Source organism: Argiope bruennichi, chromosome 3, assembly GCF_947563725.1.
Source record: "Argiope bruennichi chromosome 3, qqArgBrue1.1, whole genome shotgun sequence".
Lineage (NCBI taxonomy): Eukaryota > Metazoa > Arthropoda > Arachnida > Araneae > Araneidae > Argiope > Argiope bruennichi.
This window is the reverse complement of record NC_079153.1, coordinates 52,344,795-52,371,046: the sequence shown is the minus strand read 5'-3', so window position 1 is coordinate 52,371,046 and position 26,252 is coordinate 52,344,795. Positions and strand designations below refer to the sequence as shown.

At 27.3% G+C, this 26,252-nt stretch overlaps 1 protein-coding gene across 3 annotated transcripts in view; it reads right to left on the bottom strand.

Moving 5' to 3' along the window:
* Nucleotides 1-24,553, bottom strand: part of LOC129963184 (rab GTPase-activating protein 1-like) — a 48,115-nt gene extending 23,562 nt beyond the window's left edge. Inside the window, exons 1-2 of one of the 3 annotated variants that reach the window (XM_056077345.1) lie at nt 24,469-24,553; nt 24,259-24,381 (exon numbers count right to left, since the gene is read on the bottom strand). The gene's annotated coding sequence lies outside the window, so the exon portion shown is untranslated. Of the gene's footprint in view, nt 1-10,084; nt 10,198-10,272; nt 10,468-24,258; nt 24,382-24,468 lie in introns of those variants that run through there. The other 2 variants (XM_056077346.1, XM_056077347.1) reach the window with 2 other exon arrangements.
* Between the last annotated feature and the right edge of the window lie 1,699 nt (nt 24,554-26,252).

Here is a 26,252-nt window from a genome sequence, read left to right as displayed (position 1 = left end):
GGCATTGGAATACTGCTGAAAGTAACTGATAATGATGAAGAAAGATGATTAGAACTACTTGTAATACAATCTAACTTATTTGCTTGTTGTGAAATTCCTCTTGTGGAAATCAAATCAAATAAATTCAATTTCAAAAATTCTAATCACTAAACGTCTTCTGACAAATCAGAATCGTATGATTTGCGATTAATTCGAAATGTTAACAAAGAAATATGGCACATCATAGCAAGTAAATGGATTAAGAATGACAGAAAAAGTATAATTGGATCGAGAGGGATTTTATATTCAACATACAGTGGCTCAAAAAATTGAGAGTACACCTTACTTTTACTTGATAAATGCGAATTTCAATATAAATAACACATTACCGGGAAGTGCAAACATATTTTTATTTTTACACATAACAAATGGTTTAATTTAAAGTAAAAATAAAGAAAAATCAACGAAAAATCTTTAAATTGAAAAGTTTCAGAAGCATTTTAAATAAACATATGCAGAATTTTGTCTCAAAAAATTAAGAATACAGCAGTAAAATTTTTGAAATATCACGCATAGGAACAAAGTGTCACTGTTAAATTGCATGTCTTTTCTCTCTCATAATGGCCTCTAAACGTCATGGTTCCAATTCGACCAATTTTTGCTGGCATCTGAAGATAGTTTACCCTATTCTTCTTGCACCACTTGTTTTAAATGGGTTTTGTTTCTAATTTTGTATTTTTAAACCACTTTTTTGAGTGTGGCCCACGAATATTCAATGGCATTGATGTCAGGGTACTGTGTTGGTGTGTGTAACTGCTGTTTACAATGAAAAAGACACCATATTTTGAAGTTACGTGCATTCAGTTTGGGGTCGTTGTCCTGCTGGAAAATAGAATATCCATCTAAACCCAAATTTTTAACACTTTCCTTTAGATTGCTGCTACCATATGGTTCATCCAACTTGTTGCAGAAACTTTTCAAATCATTGGCAGAAGTGTAAGTGCTGAAACTGTGCTAAATGCCATTATACAAGCTGGATATAAAAGTCGCATTCTTAGAAAGAAACCGTTCATCAGCTCTCAAATTCAGAAAAAGCCTTTGAAGTTTGCAAAAACTCATCAATTGAAGACCAATAACCTTTGGAAGAAAGCTATGCTTAGTAATAAAAGAAAACTCAACATTTTTGGCTGTGACAGCCATCGTACTGTATGGAGAAAACCTGATACTGCTTTGGATCCAAAAAATTTACGTCCTACAGTTAAACATGATGGTGAATCCGTCATGATTTGAGGTTACATGGATTCATTCGGAGTAGAAAATTTAATTTTTATAGATGGCATTATAAAGGATATGGTTTACTTGGATATACTTCTCAGCAATCTGAAGGAAAGTGCTAAAAATTTGGGTTTAGATGAAAATTTCATTTTCGAGTAGGACAATGACCCCAAACAGAATACATGTAATTTCAAAATATGGTGTCTTTTTCATTGTAAATAGCAGTTACACACACCAACACAGTACCCCGACATCAATGCCATTGAATATTCGTGGGCCATACTAGAAAAAGTTGTTCAAAAATACAAAATTAAAAACAAAACCCATTTAAAACAAGTGGGACAAGAAGAATGGGGTAAAATATCTTCAGATACCACCAAAAATGGGTCGAATCGTACCATGACGTTTAGAGGCCATTATGAGAGCCTAAAGACATGCAATTTAATCGTGACACTTTGTTTCTATACGTGGTATTGCAAAAATTTCATTGGTGTATTCTCAATTTTTTGAGGCAAAATTCTGCGTAGGTTTATTTAAAATACTTCTGAAACTTTTCAATTTAGAAGTTTTTTGTTGATTTTTCTTTATTTTTACTCTAAATTAAACCATTTGTTATGTGTAAAAATAAAAACATGTTTGCACTTCCCGGTAATGTGTTATTTATATTGAAATTCGCATTTATCAAGTAAAAGTAAGGTGTACTCTCAATTTTTTGAGCCACTGTATATGGAATGAAGCACCAAAAATAAAATTGAAAATTAAGAAATCATTCTCTTTTGAATGGCATTAGTGGCAAAATTACGAGAAAATTAACCATCCATTGCATATTTTTAAACCAAAATAAAATCTGGCAGATGATGCTTTTTTTTAGTTAAATTTTATAACTGAATTTAGGAATCTGAATGTATTATTGTAATAATTTGAAATAATTAATCGGAAAAAATAAAGCTATGTTGCAAGACGATCAATCAACAATATACATTTTTACACTTTTATTTTGGAGAAAGCAAAAGGCTATATCATTTTAATACAATACTAGCTGGTATCCAGCGCGTTACTGCCGCAGAAGAAATAATTTTGGAAATATCGAAATTTGAAATAGTTATTTTATTTAATTAGGAATGATAGAATGATATTTATTTTCTTGTCGACAATGAATACATTCACTGAAACTGAAAGACATATAAAGAAGTATAAATAATATTTATTCTAATTTTTTAACTTTATTATACAAGTATACTTTAGGGTAGAGAATATTTTTCCCCCGCCTTCAGCAAAAGCAAATAAATTTCTTCTTGGCTTTCCGACTTGTGAGCATCTAGCATACAACTGGCCACGTGAGAACACTAAATGCAAAACAATAAGCTGGCTAAGTTTTATCCCAATCGGATGAACGGAACGGTGGCGCATAAAATACGAACAAAATAAAATTCATTTTTATATATTAGATAATGCTACAAAACCTTGGAGGGCATCAAAACACACAAGCTTGGTTGCTTTGCAGTAATATCTAAAAATGAGCTTGAAATAGGATAGTTAATCAGTATTCCAACCTTCAAGAAAGAATTGTTGGCATTCGATATTACGTCGCACCATATTCTTTGATAAAAGACAAATTAATACAAAACCAAATCTTATTTCAGAGAAAATGCAATAGAAGCAAATATTCCTTTTCGATGAAACAGAACAAAAGCAATAAAATCATAACAAGATCATACAAGCATAGAATGTATACAAATGAACACAAAATAGATGTATAGGTACGGAAATAATGTTCAGTCATAAATTATTTAAAAAATGAAATTACATCAAAAGAAAAGAATTCCACTTGCGTAGCGGTTAAAGAAGATTAAAATGAAAGAAAAAGAAACAGACTTGTGGTACATGTTTCACAGGAGCAATGAATTGATAGCGTTGATCTGTCACAAAAGTGTATTAAATTGGTTTGTTGACTTTTCACGGAAAGATAGTGAGAAAGAACAGTTCTTATGGCGCAATATCAATCTCATCACAGACTTCTTAGAATTACACACATGAAATGTGTTAGTGATTAGGAAAGTAAAGAATGGTTAATGAAATAAAATAATAAAATTTGTACTTCATTAGTTAAGACGTTGCTACTCTCTGCGATTGAAACGATTGTTACAGCAATAACGGAAACTTCACTGGAATGAATTCGAAGTAATTTTTCTTTTAATTGTTTCACAATTTATAAAAACAAAAGGCACTTTTCTTAATCTTATTTTATTAATTTATGCACATAATTTTTTATTTCAATAAATTCTTCAAAAATGTACGAAAATCAATGAAAAGATGTGGCAAAGAATAAAAAATGAATAATCGAGACATATCTAAAAAAAATCTAAAAATTTAAAAAGAAGTGCATATGAAATACCTCATTCTGATTAGTCGGTTGTATTTTTATAGTAAAAATGTCAGATTTGGTTGACGCTATTGCAAAAATCAATTTGTAAATTTTTAAGTCAAATAAAATATACAGAATAACACTCCTGCAAAAAAAAAAAAAAAAATTCGACCCTTTGTTCTGAAACATCATAGCATAATAATGATTCAGGTTTGATTCATCCATTTTTATAAGACACTATTTCAAAACTAAGATTGTGTCTATTTATATTGAAAAAAGCACACAAAATGACATCTATGGGAGGAAAAAAAAAAAAAGGAAAAGTAGATTAGAATATCCAGTGCAAAATATTATAGCGTGATAATATTTTGGATTTGTCGTTTTTTTTAATTATATAGAAGCGACAATGTCTGCATAAAAATGCAATTAATATCATAGCAATTGTCACGAATACAAATCCAATAGCAATGAAAAGTACTGCTGAAAATTGTAAGGAAAAATATTTTTATAAATTTATCAAAATTAGAAAAAAAAAATTGTTACACAAATAAATTTGGTATCATATAAATGACTTGAATTTCAGAGTGGTGTAAAAAATACATTCGCACGAAAACCTGTTATGAAGTTATTGAAGAAAAATTTTAAAGTTCAATTAATTTTTAATCAAAAATCGAATTACATCATATTTTGAATTCCCATATAATAGTTTCAATATGGGATCAACTTTAAATAATTTCAATACGGTCAACATTAAAATGCTCATGACATAATGAAAACTAAAGGCCCGATCAAATCTTCGAACATCCAACCCATAGAACTGAAGCTGAACCTATATTATTTCAAGAACCTATTAGTTGTCCAATTACTTTTGACAAAAATAAAATTCCTTTTGTCAGAAACTTTCTTTTGTCCAATAATAATGAGTTTTCAAACTAAGAAATAAATTTAAATGTAAATAAACATATTTGGTAAAAGCAAATTTCAGTTTATTCGAATATAACAATAAAACCAAAGAAGTGTCAAATTCGCAATTTCTTAAAATCATTTTTTATTTAATTTAAGCTTGCTTCATGTTTCAACTAAATATAAATCAGGAATCTTGTAGCTGATATTACACACACATTTTCATGAACAAGAATTTAAAAATTTCATTCATTTATATGTGCGTTACAACTATTTTCAGATCGTGGTTATCAATTGGCGGGTAAATTTAAATAAATTTTGAACCCAATAATAAGCAAAATTTCGGTATTCCGTAGTATTTAAAATAAAGAATTATACCTTAAAGAGTGAAAAAGAAAATTACAATCAAAATTCTATACTTTTAGAACACTAATAAAAGCATGATTTGAAAACATGATTCTATTTAATTTATTTTTGCTGCTTTACAGTTTAAAATATACTGGGGTTTATTAAAATCAGATTAAATGGGGGAAAGATAAAAAAAGAAGTTGAATATCTGCATTTTAAAAAATTTAAGACACATTTTCAATTAAATTAAATAGTTAATTATTTTAAAAAGAGCATTCGGAATATATTAAATGAATGTTCCATTTCCATACCTATAAAAAAAAAGACAGCAAATCACAAACACGAATTATTTTAAATGTAAGACCGAAAATAATTGGAATATTACCAGTTATTTTCTCTTTCGAAATAATTACGAACATTGCAGCATCGCCATCTTCAATAACACCGTGATAAAATGAAGTGAAAAATCTCTTACTTTTAAATCCAAACGATCAAAAGGTCGCAGAATACAAAAGTTATATATATATCAGGTATCCAACGTGATAACTACAGCAAGGGTTTTTGACTTTCATTTTTCAGTTTGCCATAAAGCTACATAAAATCAACCAGCTCTAAAAAAAACTTAATAAAAGGAATCTGAGATTATTTATAACTTAATAGATTTTTTCCATGATAAAAGTCTATTTTGAAAGGACAAAAAAAACAGGATATTTACGAGAAATTGACGAGAGAGTTCTTCCATATCTTGCATCATATTTAATGCATTTCTTTTATGTCAATTTTATCATTCTTTGGAAGTTTGCATCTACACACATATAGTTCACACATGCCGAAACAATGGCAAAAAAAAATAGATAAAAGTTTTTTTGCTCAACGAAGATAAGATGAAAGCAAAAGAGTACAAGATCAATGAAACTTTAAGGTTACCTTCTTTTTTCTTTTTTTTTCTTTTTTTTTTTTAACTTGAAACCGATTAGAATGATTTTCTTTTGTAAATTTTGATATCACTTTTTTTTTGTTAGCGTCAACGTTTTATATATATATATACACATACAAATAGATAGATAGATTTCTGAATCTATTTCATATTTTCGTAAACGAAATATACAAAAAAAAAAAAAAATATGCAAACATTTTTATTAAACGAAGAATACTGCATACGAAACAAACATTAAACGCGAAGTATGCAAATATTTTTATTTCGGGTGTCTTCCTGTGCCTTTCCGGCCTCGCAGAAGTTGCGAAGTGTATTTCTAAAAATACTATATATGATAAGACACGAAATAAAATTAGAATGATAAAATTAATGAAATAAACTATAACAAATAAAAAATGAATATATTATTGAATTCTTGGAGGTACAAAATAATATAGACAATATAAGCGATTATCCGAAGTGATGCTAAATGATATAAAAAGTATGGATAACACATTTATTACTTCTTACTGGTTTTTTTTTATATATGCCGTGATATACATCAATGAAAACTCATTTTCAAGAATAATATATCCATAACCGTTTGATAGATTTTGCACACTAGGCCTCCGATGTGAAAAGCCCTTAGCGAAGAAGAGAAAATTATATAACGGTCTGTTTAATTAGTAAATGTAAAAGCGACACACAAGATAATGCGATGAACTTTCTTTATTCTTCTTATTATCAACATCGTGAAAAAGTCACTCGAGGAGACACTTCGAGAAAATTTCGGTAAAATCAGGCTTACATTCTTGGTTAATACAACAGTAAGAACTTGCATATTTTCTCTAACCTATATTCGCTTATCAAAGTTTGCAACATTAAACTAAGAGTTATAAAATTAAAAGTGTGACTAAAACATGTTAATTATTAAACTATTACTTAAAAAAATAAATCCTTATATTATTTATTCATAATTAAAACGAGTTTTTATGAAATATATTTTAAATTCTGACAGCTATCGGAAGTTACATGAATCAAACTAATTAATACTATTTTCCGTTCATCATTTTTTTTACAATTACAAGCTTTTATAGTAATGCAATAGCTTATAATAGTTCATCGTCATACTTGCATTTACTAGACATCGGCTATAATCATAGTTTGATAATGTAATACCAACCGAACATATGAAATATTAACTGAGAGGCTACTTCTATTAGAATGCTCTTTAAAAAAAATGGAGAGATTTACCTGAATTCACTATTCAAATACATTAATCCAGGTATTGAAAATATGTTTGGAGAAATAAGAATGATACTCCTAGCAGAATGAAATGCAGTTAAATATCACGATATGAAGGGTTAACGTGACGAACAGAATAATAGTGAAGTTTACTATATCCCTTTTAACTTCAATGGATTTCAGTATTCGAAGAAAATATGAACAATGTATAAGGTCCAAGTCAGCGAATTCAGATAAGCAACTGAAAGAGAATGAATATAAATACTTAGTGATGTTTTTTATTCCATCATTCGGCATTGTCAGCAATGCCTAAGCACCGACCAACGATTCTAACATTTCTAATAACTGCTAAAATTCTATTTATATAAAATATGAAAACTTGACGAGTAAATAACTATTAAATAACAATCAGAAATAAAGTGTTTAGACATTTTTAGAACACCCTTTATTTTGTAAAAAGTTCAGCACGGCATTTTTCATTACATTTGCTAAGCTAATAGCACATGGTCTAGAAAGTGCATCAATAGAATCAACAAATATTTAAAGGCAAATTTAAATTTTCAATATAAACATGCAGGGTAATCGGGAATCTCTTTTTGAAACTTTTAAGTTGAAAACGGCGTCTCGTATAGAGAAGCAAGTAACATGCACCTATAATAAAGTGACTATGCCCAATATATTGAGGCAGTTACAGCGCCCCAAGGTGGAAACAAGGAAGTCACAAAAATTATTCAAAATATAAAGGAGATTAAATATCGGAATGTTCATAATTTTAACCGCTAATACTCCGACAAATTTATAGATAACACCACGAGACTTTTTCTTACATTTTTATTATTGTATAGCGAATATTTTTCTGATTGGACATTTTGACCGATCTTCTTTAATTTTTGTAACTTTCTTAATTCGCCATTAGGGCACTGTAACCTATTTCAATAAATTCAGCATAATTTTAATATGGGTATATGTTATTCCCCAGTCTATAAGAGGCACTGTTTTAAATTTAAAGGGCTTAAAAGAATGCGCTCGCGCGCGCTTTGTGTGTGTGTGTGTGTGTGTGTGTGTGTGCGTGCGTGCGTGCGTGCGTATGCGCGATAAATTTTTTTTAATTTAAAAAAGAACATCACTCTATATTTAATTCGTTAGTTTTATTAAGTAAATAATTAACTGTAAATTTAACGCCCCGAGATCTAATTTGAATGCTCTAACTCTTCGAGAATTCCCCTTGTTGGAAACGACTGTTGAATTTTGTTGAGATAAAAAAAAAAAAAAAAAAAAAAAAAAACCTGCTAACAGATGCCCGTTTTGGCGTGACTTTTTTTTTTTATGCCCCTGATTACCAATGAGTATTATGGCCTGATACCTTTCAAAATTGATCCGTAATCTAATCACTGAAGATTAAATAAAGGAAATTCAATTCGTTACCAATGACTTTTTAGTAACGGTGTAGCCACGACTACATTATTCTCACATATTTAAGTAATGCTTTATTTTAAAGTTCCCCAAGAGATACGAAGCAGTGGAATCACAAAAAAAGTATTAAAAATATAATCAGTAAAATATCGTTGATTAAAACCCTCTTAAAGAATAATTTGAATAACAAATATATTCAGTATAAATTTTTTTTCAAAATAAAAATTTCATAAAGAATTTTTTATAGCAGTTACTAAATTATTTTTTTTATGTTAATCTCTTTCAAAAGCAAAGTTTAAGTGGATTCGGAGAAGCAATGTCAGATTTGTTGAGGGTAAAAACAATTTAAATAGCTCATGATAAATTATAATTTCTTTTTAAAAAAATTCCGCCACGATTAACTAATTTAATGGAAAATTAGCTGCAAAAGGGTTTAAATAAATACTCTGATAATTTCCATTTCTACATGTTGTATATAGTCAATAATTATTTAGATATCGAGGGAAGGAAGACAGTTTTAAGAAAGAAAAAAAAAATGGAGCAGAAAAAAATAAGCAATAGGTTATATCCGCATTGAATTGATTGGAACATTAACATTTAAAGGTCCGTGAGGAGGTCGGTGGGGGGGGGGATAATTTTTTTTTTAATTGTAGAACATTTTTATAATGTAAATGCAATTTGAAAATAATTTTAAAGAAAATTAAACATTGATTTCAATTACTAGAAATTCAATAAACTAAGAGATTTCTATCAACTTATACCACCATTTAGCATAATAAACAGTTTGAAAAAAACGAAACACTTAACTAAAGTTTAGTAGCTTTCCGAGTTTTCCAGTTTGGCATGTTTATTCTGAACAATATTTATATTTATATAACAATATTTAGTCTCACATGGAAGCCTAACGAAAAATAAAACAATAAGCCCATGCGATATTTGTAATTACAATTAATAATACTTTCAGTCTCAAACTTTTTGTAATTGAATATAAGAGTCAGATACATATGCGAATGGGTTAACTTAGGCAATCATAAAAGAAAAAAAAAAAAAAAAAGAAAAAAAAAAGAACATTCTAGAAAGAGCAATGAACTCGGTAAACTAACGGTTTCTAGAAAAGGTTAGCATGTCAACCATTTGAGAACGCATAGCTTCCTCTTTTATTCTGCCAGAAAAAAGAAACGCCACAATAACCATTTTCCATTAAGGTTATCGTTTTGCTCGCTTCTGTACGCACAAACAATCGGCGCTGAATTTACCAAAATGGCGATCAGAAATTATGGAGATCAAACTAACTGACTTTCATCAAGAATTAATTTTAATAATAAATCTTAATAATCCATCTACACAGACTGAAAGATACATCATTCTGAAAACAAATAGATTTCGGATGTTATAAAATAAAAAAAAATCCAAATTAAATTCTTTGAATTCGTAATTTGATGACTCTGAAGTTCTAAAATGAATTTTTGCATGTAAAAGAGAATAATTATGTGAATAATAGCAAATAGGAATTCAAAAAAACTGAATTTTATAAAACATGATTGAAATCATTCGCACTTATTTCAATTATGATATAAAATAAAAACAATATATATAAAAATCAAGAGAAAAAAATATATGATAAACAACGCTCATCTTACTTGAAATTTTCAACCTCAGATTTTTATTCCGTTGTATTATTATACTAATAATAATCGATACGTGAGTAACTATAGATGAATTATGTAATTTTGAATAATTACCACAAGACAAAGGCAATCACTCTATAAGACCTTATCCCGATTTCTACAAATGCACTCAAAATTCAGAACAAAACAGACCTACATACAGTGATATGGAGCTTTGGTTAATTAAATCCAGATTCAAACCCGTGATGCTTCAGCTTGATGTCAAGATTCTCTAATAGATCACAATGATTTTGGCACAATAAAAAATCCGGGAATCACTTCAAAAATACTACCTAGAATTACCAACATTCTACAAACAAACAATTTCCTGGTTCGACACTCATTAGGAAACCACCGTAAGAGAAAAATCTAGTGTTTGGTATATGATTCACTTCGAGGCGAGGCCTCTACTCGAGGATTTACATCATTAGAGACAGTTAAAAGAACTGGTGTGCAATACTGGGATGTGTCGATTACTAAAATAAACTCACTGTGCAAGTGAGCTGTGAAAATCACATGATAATAGACTATTACAGCAATTGTAATTTCAACCGAGTGAGTCAAGTGCGATTACATTTCAAGTTAAGTTTTCGTTTCATAACACAACTTGTTAACTTGTACATACAAAAAAAAAAAAATTGTACATTTAACTTGTACATACATTGTATGTACATTTAACTTATACATACAAAAAAAAATGTCCAGACTTTTAAAGAAACATGATTGTATCATTCATATAAAATTATTCAACTAAATGAAGAGATTCATTCAAATAAATAATTTTAGCTTTACCAAAGCTATAATTATTCAACTGAAAATGCAAGGAATATATATTAACAGCAAGACACAAAATAATAACAAATATGTAAATAAAATACACAATTTAGAATCAATACCAGTTTAAAATTAAAACGATCGATTGCAACTTTAAGACATTTATTTTAACCTATATTTCAAATGCATTAAGTGAGAATATAAAAGGTAATTTTAAAAAAATTGAAAATAAAACTTCTAATTTTTATTAAATTTTAGAATTTTAACATACTTAACTTTCGATTTGGCATGAAAATCATTCCATATAATTTCATTTAAATTAAATTATTTATTCTACAATTCAAAGTAAGATCAACTTCTGGAGAATTAAAAATATTCGTCAGCAATTATGTTTTAAGATCTCTGGTCTAACAAAAATTACCAAGATATTGAGTCACGTGGGATTTATTTTGATACGAGATAATAATTAGTGGCATTTTAAACGTTTTATAATACCTGAAAATATTATTACTCTATTCTGGAAACAGAAATACATAAAAGAGTATTCTTTCTAAATATCACCTAATATTTCAACATAAAAAAAAAATCGATTCTGGTCCAATCCATTCAATAACAATTTCTTAACAGGGAAAAGAATATCCTGTTCATTGACAGTGAAAATGTGTTTAAAATTTGCTAAGGATTTTATTTTTTCATCTTAAAAACGAAAAACAGGAAAATAGAAGACGCTCTCGAAACAAAATGGGATGATGATGACAACTATGATGACGAGTACACATCCCTCATTTCCAAATAGCCAACTTAGACTAGATTTAATAGCTCGTATACCTGATTTTCTGTTTAATTTGTTTAATAAGATGAATGAATGTCTTGTTTGAAAATTTATGAAGCTATTCTGGGGAGGCTCCTCGTAACTGCAATCAAATGACAAGGACAACATTTGATAAAATCTATCAGCACCAATTCGAACTGCTTCATCATACATGCTGCAGAATATTTCATTCTAGCAAATTTAACGTACGCCAAACTCACGAATCTTTCTTAGATTAGGGCCTGGAATACACAATCCTCTTGTTCCAAAAACTAGACTACATCATCAGATCAATGCCAACTGCCACGATTCTTAGATCACAATGTTCAGGTTCTGCCTATATCCAGTGGGCGTTTATTACCATATAGATCACGTGTATCATGCTTCGTGTTCATGTTGTTTTAATAAAATTCAAAAAAGTCTATTAAATGCAAAGTAGTTAGTGTGGTTGTAGCTTAGTTTAAAGTTTTAGTGATTAACCTTTGAGGCATAGTGACTTCGTTTACCTAGCTTTTTACATTTTCTTGGCCGTTAATGCAGCTAAGATTTACCGCAGTGGTATCAACTGAAGCCATCCTCTAACGTATGCAAATGAATGAAAAAGTTAATAAATTGTCATTTCATTTCCTTATTGCGTATTTGATATAATTTAATCAACTTCCACCAAAAAAAGTCGGTAATTTTATGTCCTATGCCTCAAAAGGTTAAAGATTCCAATAAGAAAATGCACATCTTGATTCGAGGCAATTCATCACCTTTCGTCAGACGAGAAACATTTGTTAGAGTAAATGTATATGAAGACAAAATAAATTATTCAAATCAGAATTCTTTTATCATTTTTTTCCTTCTTGATGCACTCGTAGAATTAACGGAAACACCACAGTGACAACTCAATAAAACACCACAGATGTCAATTTTGTAAATAAACACAGATTGCGTCAATCCACAGTTACGTCAAGATTAACATCACTCCAGCTAATAACCGAATGAATGGAGGATGAAGGGACAAACAGAGAAAAACAAATAGATATAAACAAAAACACGTTTTCCTGTTTGATAACAATACACATGTCTACAATTACAAGAGCGATATCTTCTCACGTTTGAGATTTCACACAATTAATGTTTCTAGAATGGTTGGATGAATAACCTTTGTTATGACAATGGCAAGATGCAATTAACAAGCACGCACAAGAATTACACTTCGATTGCATACGTATTTTTTAATAATAACTTTAAAGAATTTATTTTTCTATCTTTTTTAGTAATTAAAGAATGTCATCATATTCCTTTGTATAAATTACAGCAGGGATGAAATTTCCAACGGTTTTTCCAATGACGAGAGCAATGTTTGTTTTCAGATATATTTTGCAAATATAATGATTGGTTCTACCAACAGGAGTGCGCTAGAGTGCGCCTGACAGGGAAGCATAATCCTCCCGACGGGGGAGGGGGGGACACGACCTGCTCTACGAAAAAAGGGATAAAATAATGACTTTTTTTAATTTCCATCAGAATTTTATTTACCTTCAAATTTGCTGAATAGACCACTGAATGAATGGAATATAAAAATAACGTCGAAATTTTTACAGAATTTTTTTCTTTGTAGATTATTATTCTATTTATACACATTTCATAGGAAATAATTACCCTCAACCAATGACAAAATTAGTCTCAAATCACGTAATTCCGCTTCCTTAAATATAATTATTTCAAATTTAACTCGGGTTTAAAAAATCATAAAAACAGGATCCGACAGTCAAATTATATATCTTTGAATTCAATTTCGATAATGTGTTATTTTTATTTCTCAGAAACTAAAAACACATTTCAATATTTTTCTTACTGCATTCATCATATGGGTTTTTCATGTAAGGATATTAGAGCAAATAATTTATATTCAAATGTGAGAAAAGCAATTAATTTTAATATTTTTAAATAAAAGTGCAGCTTTGCGTCCAATCCAGGTATTCAATGGCAGGTTTAACATAACAAAAAGGGACTTTTAAAATATAATAAATAAATATGATAAAATAGACACAATCATTAAAAGGGAAAATTTGCAATATATTACTGGAAAAATATGAAACCACCTCAAAGTAATAACTTGTAATATATGGGAGAAATTGAAAAAAAATGAAACATAATTTCTACCAATAATAAAAGGGAATGTGCGTTTGATGTTATTGGAATTGGAACAATCACATCAGGATTGCTATACTTTACAGGGTAAAATTGTGCACCTTGGAGCGATTTTTTTACAAATTTAAAATTTGAAATTAAATTTAAAGAGTTTTTATACATACATATATATATAATTAAAGTAGATAAGAAAAGGGAGATCAACGTCGTGATGCTCAAAATGTTTTAGGATATAATAACAATAGTGGTAAGGGTAAATGGATTTATGAAGTTTTGAAAATAAATAAAACATAAAACAATCTTTAGATATTAGATCGCCCCATACTCACTCCTTATTTTACGCGCCCGCATATATTCTACAAACTTTAGTCATTAAATCTCTAAAGATCACTAGGTGTGCATTTCATTCACCCTACATAAAACTACATGACATTTTATTGTATGTTAGCAAAAGCAATTTATCAGCCACATTCCTAACAAAACAAATAAAACTATTCATTATGATGAATGAATTTTAGATTTCGTTTGCACTTTGGATATATACATTATATTGGTAAAAGGATCCTGAGACCGCGTGATTCAGCAATTCAAATATCCAAATATAAACTCAGACAATTGAAAATTCAAGTCACAATGCAGGTGTGTATAATTTTTTTTTTTTTTTTTTTTTTTTTTTTTCATTATACTGCTACATTTTCAAGGTCGAGAATCAAATTAATGCGCGACGTGGAAGGTTAGTTGATACAATGAAAATAAAATCACGGAAAAATTAGCTACTAAAATAACAGAATTCGAGGCTTTTGATCTATGTGGGAGAACAGGTAGTAAAGATTTATTTTAAAAATGCTAAATAAAAGTTAACGATTTTATAGAGTTATTTTCAAAAGTACATCAAAGTTTTCAATTAGAATAACAGTTTAAATTAGATTTAATTTTTTATTGACTGATTTATAAAAGAAATTCATTTCACATACTTATTAATAATTTTTATTCATATAAGTAGAATAAACAGGAGTAAGAATATTTATATAGAAAGTTAGTTCAGTTCAATAAAATTTTCAAAATCTAACAAAAACAACCAAGTTATTAAATTAAAAATTTCCTAAAATTTATTTTATGAAATCACGTCATCTTAAAAAATATTTCGACAATTAAAATGCCTTTATTTAATAAAGAAAAATAGCAAATATAAACAGTTTAATTACCATACTCTAAAACTGAAAACGATTATTCCATGATATTACTCTTAATTCATGACTCAATAAATATTTTACCATAAAATTGAATCAATGGAAAATGTAAAAATCAATGAGACAGCTTTTTATTTTATTTTTAAAGAAAGATAACGATTAATTTTTATAACTATAAATTATTTCGTTAGTTAATGTTAATTATAAGAAAACTAAACGTCTACTGAAAGTAAAAATAGCAATTATTACAAAAATATTTGTTTCCATGATATACCAGAATAAATTTATATAAAATATAACAACTAAGGTCATTATTATAATTCTGGCAATCAAATCAAATTTCAAAAATAAAATAAAATGTTTTCTAAAATTATATTCGTCGTAACAGATTTTAATTTAAAAAATGCTAAGCTGAAAATAACTTACGCCACCTAATCTGCAAAAAATAGGGATAAAGGAAATTTTAATTCTACGAATTCTTCTGTCATTTTCATGATGTTTGAAATTATTCATAAAGTTAAGAAAATTTGCTATCCATTCATTCTGTGGAAGTAATAAAAGTTTTCACGCATAAAATCGAATTCTAAATTATCGGCTACTTTACCGATGTTAACACTTTATTTTATATATGTGTGTATGTGCAAAAAAATTGATTTCAAAAAATGCACGATTTTTTTTGTGTGTGATTAATACAAGTGCTAATAAAAGAATTTATCTATTACGATATCGCAAATAACGGGCTTTCAAAAGTTATATCTACTTTAATTATAACACTGTTTCAAAATCAGAAAAAATAAAACTGGGCAAAACATGGATCAATATAATGGCGAAGAAGCATCGTTAGCAGATACAAGTCAAGTTTAGAGATTTTCTATTTCTAGTAATCTTTTTCGATGTCATGAAAATAAAATATTATAAAAACTAAATATTTAAAAGGAATATTTTTTATGCAAATGTTTAACATTTTTAACTCGAAAAAAAATCAATAAAAAAAGGGGCGCATTTCCAAAAGATTAAAAAATAAACAATATATCAACTAAACATTATGTAATCTTAAAGAAGGAAATAAACAGATGCTATAATTAAAGTTGTTACAAAGTTAATAAGTTTTAAAAAAATTTTCAACCGAGTTTCAAACTTCTTTTAACTAGTTTCTTTTGTACATTAGTTGATGTTCCAAGGATGAATGACAAGATTCATTGGAATCTTGGCATTTTACCAACCTGCTTTCAAATTGTTGCAAATATTTCTTTAAAATAATTGCACATCTCGGTTGCGAACAATTCAGTTACGCAAATTTTCAGGCACCTACATGAAACAAACTGATCTGTTTATTAAAGATACCAAAATCAGAATTTAAATAAAGAGAAGTAAACATGCATAAAATAGAGAAATAAAAAGAATAAAAATGAAGAATCTCCCTTTATTTCTCCTCTTAAGGAAAGTTACAAGAAAAAAATCTAACAAAGAAAACTTAAAAATACTGACAAAATTAATTATTATTAACCAAAATATAAAAGAAGAATTAAGCAAGTAATCTTCTTCGACGAATACAAAGAGCTTCATTTAAGTTCCACCTTTTTAAGAAGTTTTTTTCATTAAATTGTTTCAATGTAAAATGTTATTGAAAAGGAACAAGAAAAAAAAATTTTAAATCATTTTGCTATGCTAAATCAAATCGTCATTATATTTTTAATTTGAAATAAGTCACTAATTATATACTTTGCGTTTTAAATATTGACAGAATTGAAAAATTATAGCATTTTATTTATTTTGATAAAGCAGCAATCAAAATAAATTGCATAAAACTATGAACATAAAATTGGAAAACGAAAGAAAATTTAAAACGTTTTCTCTAATTTTTCTTATACTCCATAAGTGAAATATTATACTATAGAAATATGATTTATTTTGAAATGACATGTCAAATGTACAATGTTTACATAAGTTACATTAAGAGCTTCATTTTGCAATTAAGAATTTAAAATTTTATTTACATTTCAAATAAGAATTTACAGTTTAGAATCCGAAAGAATTTTACAAATTCTTTCAAACAGATACACATGCTAAAAAACTTCCCGTTTTATAAATTCGTATTATTTTCTTTTTCAATAATTATCTTCGAACTTTTTTAAAACATTATACCATATATGATAAAATATTGTTTTAGTTTTTCGCTCAACAGAGCTTAATATAACTCTTAGAACAAAAGAAAAAAAATTATTTAAATTATAATATTTTACAGTAATAAAAAAAATCTATATTCATTTAGATAAGTTTATAATTCTAAGAATTTTCTAATCATTTCATTTTTAGAATGAATTTTTTATTGATATCCTTCTTCCAATTGTAACCCACATAAATGCAATTAATTAATAAACGTTTTTTTTTTAATTCTTGGTTTAATTATAACGCTGACATGAGTTCATTATTATGCGATTGGTTTTAATGAAGCCAAGAAAATTATATATTTCAACACCATATAGTTTTAATCAATTCCTATAAAAATATTTTAGACAAGCAACATTTTGATTGATGCATATAAAAGAACAATAAATAAATACCCTTCCAGAAAAGAACAATAGCAAAGGTTTTCGCGAATTTTATTTCCCAGCATGATTGGTGACCCATTTTCTGAATATTTTTCCAAGATGACATAAATATGAAGTTAATGCGGTTACTGAAAAAAAAAAATACAGAGAAAAAAAAAAGAAATAATTTTAATTATGAAGTTCTTTTCTTTCATAAGAAGACAATGTAATGGATGGTAAAATAAAAACAAGCATAAAGAATGACAAATTTTTTTTCAAGTGCGATTTTTTTTAAATTATTATTATTATTCAGCTGTTATTGTGGATAAGGATATCCAAACAAGATGCATGAATATAGTGAATAAGATAAGATAATAGATTTTTATTATTACAAAAATATATTAAATTACTTCTAATATTTTTCATGCTATGGCAACAGCATTAAAAATGATCAGGTAACTCATTCGATTAAAACTCTACAAATTTTACATTCCATTTTCAAGCTGCTGAATACATAATAATTGCATGGTAGTAATTATGCAAAATTTGTAAGATGTTACATTCATTTGTTCTTGTCATTTCAACAAAAATAGATGTTTATAAAATAAAAATTGTTTAGTTTAATTAGTTTAAAAAATTGCATCAGTAAGAACTGAAATGAGGGGGAGGGGGGAAGCCCTAAGCAAGTGTTTTCATACATTAACACTTTTAAATATGAGCACATATTTATGAATAGAAAAGAAAGTTTGATTTTTTTTACTGGTGAAATTAAAATTTTTAAATAAAAGCGCTAAATAAATTTTAGTTGAATACTTTCGAACTGAATGCCAAAATTCTTTTAACTATACAAAAAGAAAGATATTACACAAGAAGCTTTGAATCAGTTTTCCTATTTCGTAAATTTATTTGCTCAGGTTGGTTTGCTTTTTTTATCAATCCAATCTTCTGAAAGCTAAAGAAATTAATAATAAGTATATGTCTTTCCAACATTAGATTCTGAATTTATATCCTATCTTTAAAATTGTTTTTGATTATACATTAAAATATAAAAATTCCTAAGTTATTATGAATTTAGCGATTTCGGGCCTTTGGGCTGCAGAAGTGAAGTCATTAGTGAAACCCTTTCAAACTAAACAATTAAATTTACCACATATTAAACATTCACACTTGTTTTTATCTCAAATTCTTACAATTTGCATTTTATAAAACTGACATTTTTTTTTAATCCAAACATTTGAGATATAAGCAGGCAATATATATATATATTGCATCTAAAACTTTTGGAATTGTTTTTATAATGTTGATGTAATTAAAAAGCACATTACAAGCGATTGCACTAAAAATGAGACATAAGAAATTAATAGCATCATGAAATTATTACAAACAATTTAAATTTGATTTTTTTTTTTTGTATTTATTTAATAGTACTGAATTTGTGGCAAAAAAATAAAAAACAATGAATATTCAAAATATAGAAAAAATGTTGTAACATTAAAAAATGAAGATAGAAATTTCCGTTAAAGAAACAGACCCTTTACAACGCATGCAAAATAAATGAATATTATTTTATTAGTAAAATGATATTATTATAACTCATATACATGCTTTCAAAAAATTCGCATACATGTAAAATGTAAGTTGACAAATTTTTGCAGTTGGAAATTATTCATAAATTCTGAAAAATACATTCTTTTTAGTCTTTTTTCTTCTTTATTATTTTCTTTTTTTTTTCCTTAAGATCTTATCCAAATTAATGTTTAAGATTAAGTGATAAGTTCCACTAGTTCAAAGAATAACTTTCACTTCACATCAGTATTATTTAAACTGAAATAATAGTTTTTAATTTTACAGAGCAAAAATATACCAAAAAAAAAAAAAATGTTTTGAAGAACAATTTGAAGATATTAGGTTCGAGGAGAAAAATTCCATGAAATACAAAATGTAAAGATTTAAATCGGAGAAAAGAATCCGTTTTTTAAGAGGGGGGAGGCATTCTTTAAATGAGGAAAAGGTACATGGGCAGTTGATAATAATTAGATGTACAGGAAATTATCTTGATGCGCACAACCCAGTGCGTTTTAATTCTGTTAGGAAATAATTAAGATTAAAAAAAGCTGCTCAGAAACTGAGTTGAGTTGGCACATCTTTTTTCAAATAATGGAGAATGATCGAAATAATTTTCTAAAATGGTAAGAGGCTGGTTTGGAGGGTTAGATATAAGATAATTAGCAGGAAAATACTGCCAAAGTTCATTGCGAATCTGAAACAATTTTTGAAAAAGTTAGAAATATCTTTCATAAAATCCAAAATAGGTTTAAATTTAAGATCGTTAACTAAGATCAAGATTCTGAAATAGCATGAGGCATTTACAATTCGCATTAACAGCTAACTTTCGTATTCACTTCATAAAATAGGGAAAAAAACTTTTGTTTCGAAGTTCGTAACATTAATATTGCCGCTCTTAAGACTGTATAAATGCAGCATAACTGTTGCCGCATTTTATATCAATCTTTTAAAGTCAGCATTTAGAGTATCGAATTTTGCCATACGTGAACAAATCACGCAACGGTATTATAAAATCGAACATAAAAGAAAGTTACCGAACACCTGTAAACAAAGCCGATTGCGCAGCAATACGGAAGATTGAGGATCTGAAAGTTTAGATGAAAATCAGATTAGGTTTCCCCAGACGGAATAAACTACGCATAACAGCCTGTGAAAACGACCTTAACAAAGGTAGAGAACGTGGAACATCAACAAAGAGATAAAAGCGCGAAGTCCAGAATCGTTTGAATTATGCACATTCGTAATCCATGAAAAGAACAGAAGCGATGCAGAAAATTATACCTTCTGAAGACAGAACTGCATGTTCGGAAAGGGTGGAAACCGGTAGTTCGGCTAAGGAATGTTATGACGCCCTCGAATGAAAGCACATTGCAAAAATTCAGAAAATAATTCGAAACACAAATATTCTAAGTTTTCGAATTATTTTTTATAACTTTATGATGGACAACAGCAAAATTTAACTGCAAGTTAAATTTGTTTAAGTAGTTTTGAAACATGATATATATATCAAGTACAAAAACTAATTTTAGAATTGAAATTTCCATATAACTGAAGAATTCAAATTATTTCATAAAACATTTGACATAACAGCATGAGTAATAAGGAAATAAGTTTGACATGTTTGGAATCATGTTTTTGTCACGGAAGTTTATAAAGTTAAAATTTAAAAAAAAAATGAAATTTTCATAAAGCTATATTTTACGGGTAGGTAACAAATAATTTCTGCACATCAGAAAATATTGAAATTTATAGGGAAAGGAGTAATGATAATAATAAACAGAAAAGTCAAATACTTGGTGCTTCTACAGACTATTTGTAAACCAAATATATTAATAACTCAAGAAATTATTTTATTTAAAAAAATAAATACTTTCACATGAAAAAAATGAAGAAAAAGTAACTTTCACACAGGAAAAAAAAATTATGAATTTCCACATCAGAAATTTTTGATGTAATTAAATCTTTTGCAATTCTAATATAGACAATATGCATCATTAAACCTGTACTGGATAGAAAAATGGATCAATTTCCAAAAAAAATTATGAATTTCCACATCAGAAATTTTTGATGTAATTAAATCTTTTTGCAATTCTAATACAGACAATATGCATCATTAAACCTGTACTGGATAGAAAAATGGATCAATTTCCCCATCTAACATTTTGAAATTGTAGCATCTATTACTATGTATTTTAAACTATGAAAGCAATAAAGGAAAGGAGTGTCAAAGCTCTTGCCTTGTATAATAGGTTTTTATGAACAATAAGATTTTTCTCTTTTTTTGGGGGGAGGGGGCTACTATAAGAGCCAATTTTAATTCGGAACAAAATATAACTTTTTTTCGATCAATATTCAGTGGCATATTCTTGCATATTAAAGAAATTGATATCATCATTCTTTGAGAAGAACCCAAGAGCATTTTCCCCATAAGAAAAATATTTAAAAGTAAGTTAAGAGCAACAAAAATATTAGTCTAAACCATTCATTATATCTTCTTTAATCATTTGTATCCTATTTGCATAATATAACTTTTTTTTTTATTCAGAGTAAACTGATAAAATAAAAATCAGATGAATTTATAAATCAGAATTTTTTTCAATGGAATTCTAAATATTCTTTTTAATTTATAAAAGTTGATTAGAAATAAATATGTCACACAGTTAGTGAAATTCCTTGATTGAATTCAAAATATTCTTTATACCTTCCACATCAAAAAAACATTTTGCAACATTTGATGTTCAATACATTGATTTTCAAGACAAACATAAAAGTTTTAATGTTAAAAGCAATTTAAAAGATTCTTGTGCCATTAATATATGGTACAAACTTTAGCATCAAGTTTGTTTGTTTTTTTTTGCTGAAGAACAATTACAAAGTTTTATATTAATGAGCTAAAATGAACTATAATATTTAAGAGATTGATTGCATTTTAGATATATCTAAGCAAAATCTTAATAAGTTGTCACAAATAAAAATATACTGCAGCTATTTTATTTATTTATTTATTTTCTTATACAGAAGAATAATTTTCAAATATTTTTTCTAAATCAGTCACTACAGGAGGCAATGCATAATTAAGCCTCGAAACGGCAAAGCCAACTTTTTCCATTTTCCATATTCAGTTATGAACCAATAGATTGGTAAGCATATTTTCATAAAATTCTACAGATAAGAAATTCATAGATTTCATGAAATTCTATAAACATTTTTAAATTTACAGATACCAGGTAAAATACAACAATGTTGGTTTATGCAATTTAGAAGAAAAATTTTCAGGTCTTCAAACGAAAAGAATGGGGAAAGGGGAATGAATCACTAGATTGAAAATAACGTCTTTAATTATTCACATTTTAAGAAAGCTTTTGCTCAAGTTAAAACTATTTGATTAATCTTTTTTCTCTTCTACAGAGATCTCGGAGTTATATGAATAAGAATCTCATTTACAAAATCATGTACATAATAAGACATAAACAAGAAATTGAGTTCAATTGTAAAATATATTATTATGGAAAACTTATTCAAAAATATTATATCAATAAAATACTGCAATGCTTATATAATTTTTAAATTTAATATAATAATATAATTATAAATATTGTATTATATTAAAAAACAAAAGAAAGGAGCATTCTTCCCATTAAGGAAAAAAATTCAATAATTTTTTTAAGCTATCAAGATTTTGACGAATGCACGTTAAAACATTTAAATAAAAATCTTATAATTTATAAAAAACAAATATGGTTTAAAATCTAATTATATCATAAACTTATAATTATATAAATAAATTTATCTTCCAATTCAGCCTCACTAAAACTAAATCAAAAAAACATGCAATACTTTTTTACAGAAAAAAAAACAAATAATATTTTTATATTTCTAAAAAAAAAAAAATGTCTTATATAATTTACAATTATTTTCAAAAATATATAAACAGAAAAATTACATATACATTACAAAAAAGTTCTGATTTACTAATAAATTAAATTTTAACAATTTTGTCAACTGTAAATATTTGTTAAAAATGTTTTAAGAAATTTTTCTCATGGACCTTCAACATTCATTGTTTTCAACAATTGTTAGAAGCAATTGATTATATGATAAAATCAAGCAAATAGTTTAAATGTTTATACGGTATTATGCACCATATCAATCAAAATTGAAATCAGTATTTATAAAGTAAAAAGATTTCACTTTTCAAATGATCATACATAAGGCTTAAATTATAATTTGTATAACTGAAAGCATGGGATAAGACAATAAAAAAGAAGCCTGACAAAATTGTTTAAAAAGTGGCAATGTGAAAAAAAAGAAATAAGATCTTTTTAATTATTCAGTATTGAACATTGTAAAAAAAAAAAAAAAAAATTTAGTTCTTGAGAAGAATGATTATATAAAGAATTCAAATTAAGAAAAAAAAATAAACAAGTTTTCCTTTTAGCGAGAAATTTCAATACAAATAATGCAACTTTTATGCAAAAATAACTCTTGATGATTTAACATTTAAATGTTGATTAACAAACAAATAAATTTTTGCAAAACTCGGCTTTTCAATTCATGTTATTTATTCAAATATTAAACATTTCATAATAATTAAAATGTAATGATTAGCACAACATAAAATTTCATAAAGCACATTTGAACAATACTAAAATAAGTTATAAAATATTTCAATAATATATTTTACTATAATAATCCATTTATTTTTAAACAAAAAGTGTAAAATATCTTATTTTAATAAAAACATTAATTGAGAAAAGTTCCATACTTTATAATTTTACAAACAAAATTTTGGTTTTAATTTTACCCTCATGTTCTTTGCAAACATGGAATTTCATTCTAAGAAAATATTTTTGGGTAAAAAATAAGCACGCAATCAGTTCCGAAATTTAGTCAAGTAAACATATAATAATTCAATAACTTTATTTCATATCTACTAGAAAAGAAAAAGATACAAAACTAGAAAAGATGACATTTTTGTTAAACAAAGAGGCTATTAACTGATTGGTTTGGATATGCGGCCGGTTTTGGCATCTTTCTAAAGACTTTATCTGAGGAATCATAAATATTACATATTTTTATTATTTATTCGAATAAAAACCACCAGAATGAATTCAAGTTAAAAGATCAACTTACCACACATCTTCATGAGATCTTATACTTAACCCCTATGTCAGTAATCAATAATGTCTAAAATATCTGGTAAGACACTGAATACGAAACCAGGAAACAGGTTTCAAGTTTACTGTAGTGTAGCACCTTCAAATAATTGAAATATGGCAAATTAGAATGGAGTTTTCAGAAAATTCAATTTTCTGAAAGATACAAAGAACACAACTATCGCACCTTATATCAGTATGAAAATTTTAATCAACTAACGTCCATGACCCTAAACTATTTCTGCTAAACAACAACATAGCTTAAGTATTGCCATTCATAGTTTGAAAGAACACGGTAAGCGTCATGTTCTAAGCGTGCATAAAAAAGAGAAGAAAGCTAATTTGGAAATTTGGGCTTCCAATATTAATTTTTTAGACTATAATTCAAAAGAAAAGATTGCTCAAGCACATATATTAATTAAAATATATGAATTTTACGATCTCAGAATCAATTTAAAATGCATTTTTACAAAATGAATTGATTCTGAGATATTCGTGCATAATATAAAAAAAAATGTTTTCAACAATCAACATTTGAACATTACTAATCGTTATTCAAGTCGTATAATTTTATATTAAAATTTTAATGAGACTTATGCGGGTTTTCTTTATAATATTGTGAGATCCTTATTTCCATAACGATAGTATATACTTCCCAAACGAAATTTCAATACCAGTTTTAAGAAGGAAAAAAAGAAAGAAATGAAAATAAAATGTACTATCAAAGTGCGGATAAATTATTTGAAAAGATTGGAGGACACCTACAAGTAAACAGATAATAGATAGAAATCAAATTATAGACCAATGTCTAATGTCTTCGGCATCTTACTATGAAATAAGAGTTACTTTATAAGCTTATCGCTATAGCTTTACTTTAAAATGCAAACAATTTAAAATGCAATTTTTTTAGAAATACAAATAAATAATAATGATATGATTACTTTAAAATGCAAATTTTGAATCCGTTCCTCATCATAGTTCAACTGCCACAAGCAAGTTTAGCCCAGTAGCTTTTGGAGATGATGATTATTATTTGCCGTCAAAGCCCTTTGAATTAATAATAAAGGAGAAAATGTGTGTGTGTGTGTGTGTGTGTGTGTGTGTGTGTGTGTGTGTGTGTGTGTGTGTGTGTGTGTGTGTGTGTGTGAGTGTGTGTGTGTGTGTGTGTGTGCGTGCGTGCGTGTGTGTGTGTGCGTGTGTGTGTGTGCGTGTGTGTGTGTGTGTTCTATAGGCCAGACTGTTTGACCTATAGCTAATAAAGCTGGTGCATATTTTCCTTCGATGGTAAAAATGTACTACTCGAAAGAATGCTTAAAATTTCCAATAACAATTTTAATAGTTTGGCGTTTCTTCTAGATAAATTAGGAAAATATTACAGCATAAATATGATTTTTACATTATCTAAAAGTTTAAAAAATTATTTTTTTCAATGATATCAATTTTTTTGCTGCGAAATTTTTTTTTAACCATTTTTTAAAAAAATCTTTTAAACGTGTTTTACAATACATTTCATTGTTGAAAAAAAGCAAAAATCGTTTCCTTTATTATTACTAGTATCTCATCCTGGATCCCTCCCCCTTACCTCATTGATGATAATCAAGAATATAAAATATTTTATTTATTTTTTCCCACAGAGAAAGAGATGTGATATTTCCTATTGAGTGAGTTTCGGTTTAAAATATGGTTTTAATAAAGTTTTTAAAACTTTATAGTTCTTAGATTTAAGGTTCAACCTTAGACTTTAAATATACACATCATTGTTTTGAGAAAATCTTAATCTTTAAAAGATTACTATTGACAAATAATCTCTTTTACAATTTTTTTAAGACTACTTAAATTATTCTGCAAAGTTTAGGTAAATCATTTTCGTACAACAATGCTTACTCTCATTTTCATTATAAAAACTAAAATATGAACAATGTCGTATCTTTTTCTATTCAAAAAGCTATCTCAAAGTATTAAAAAAAATGT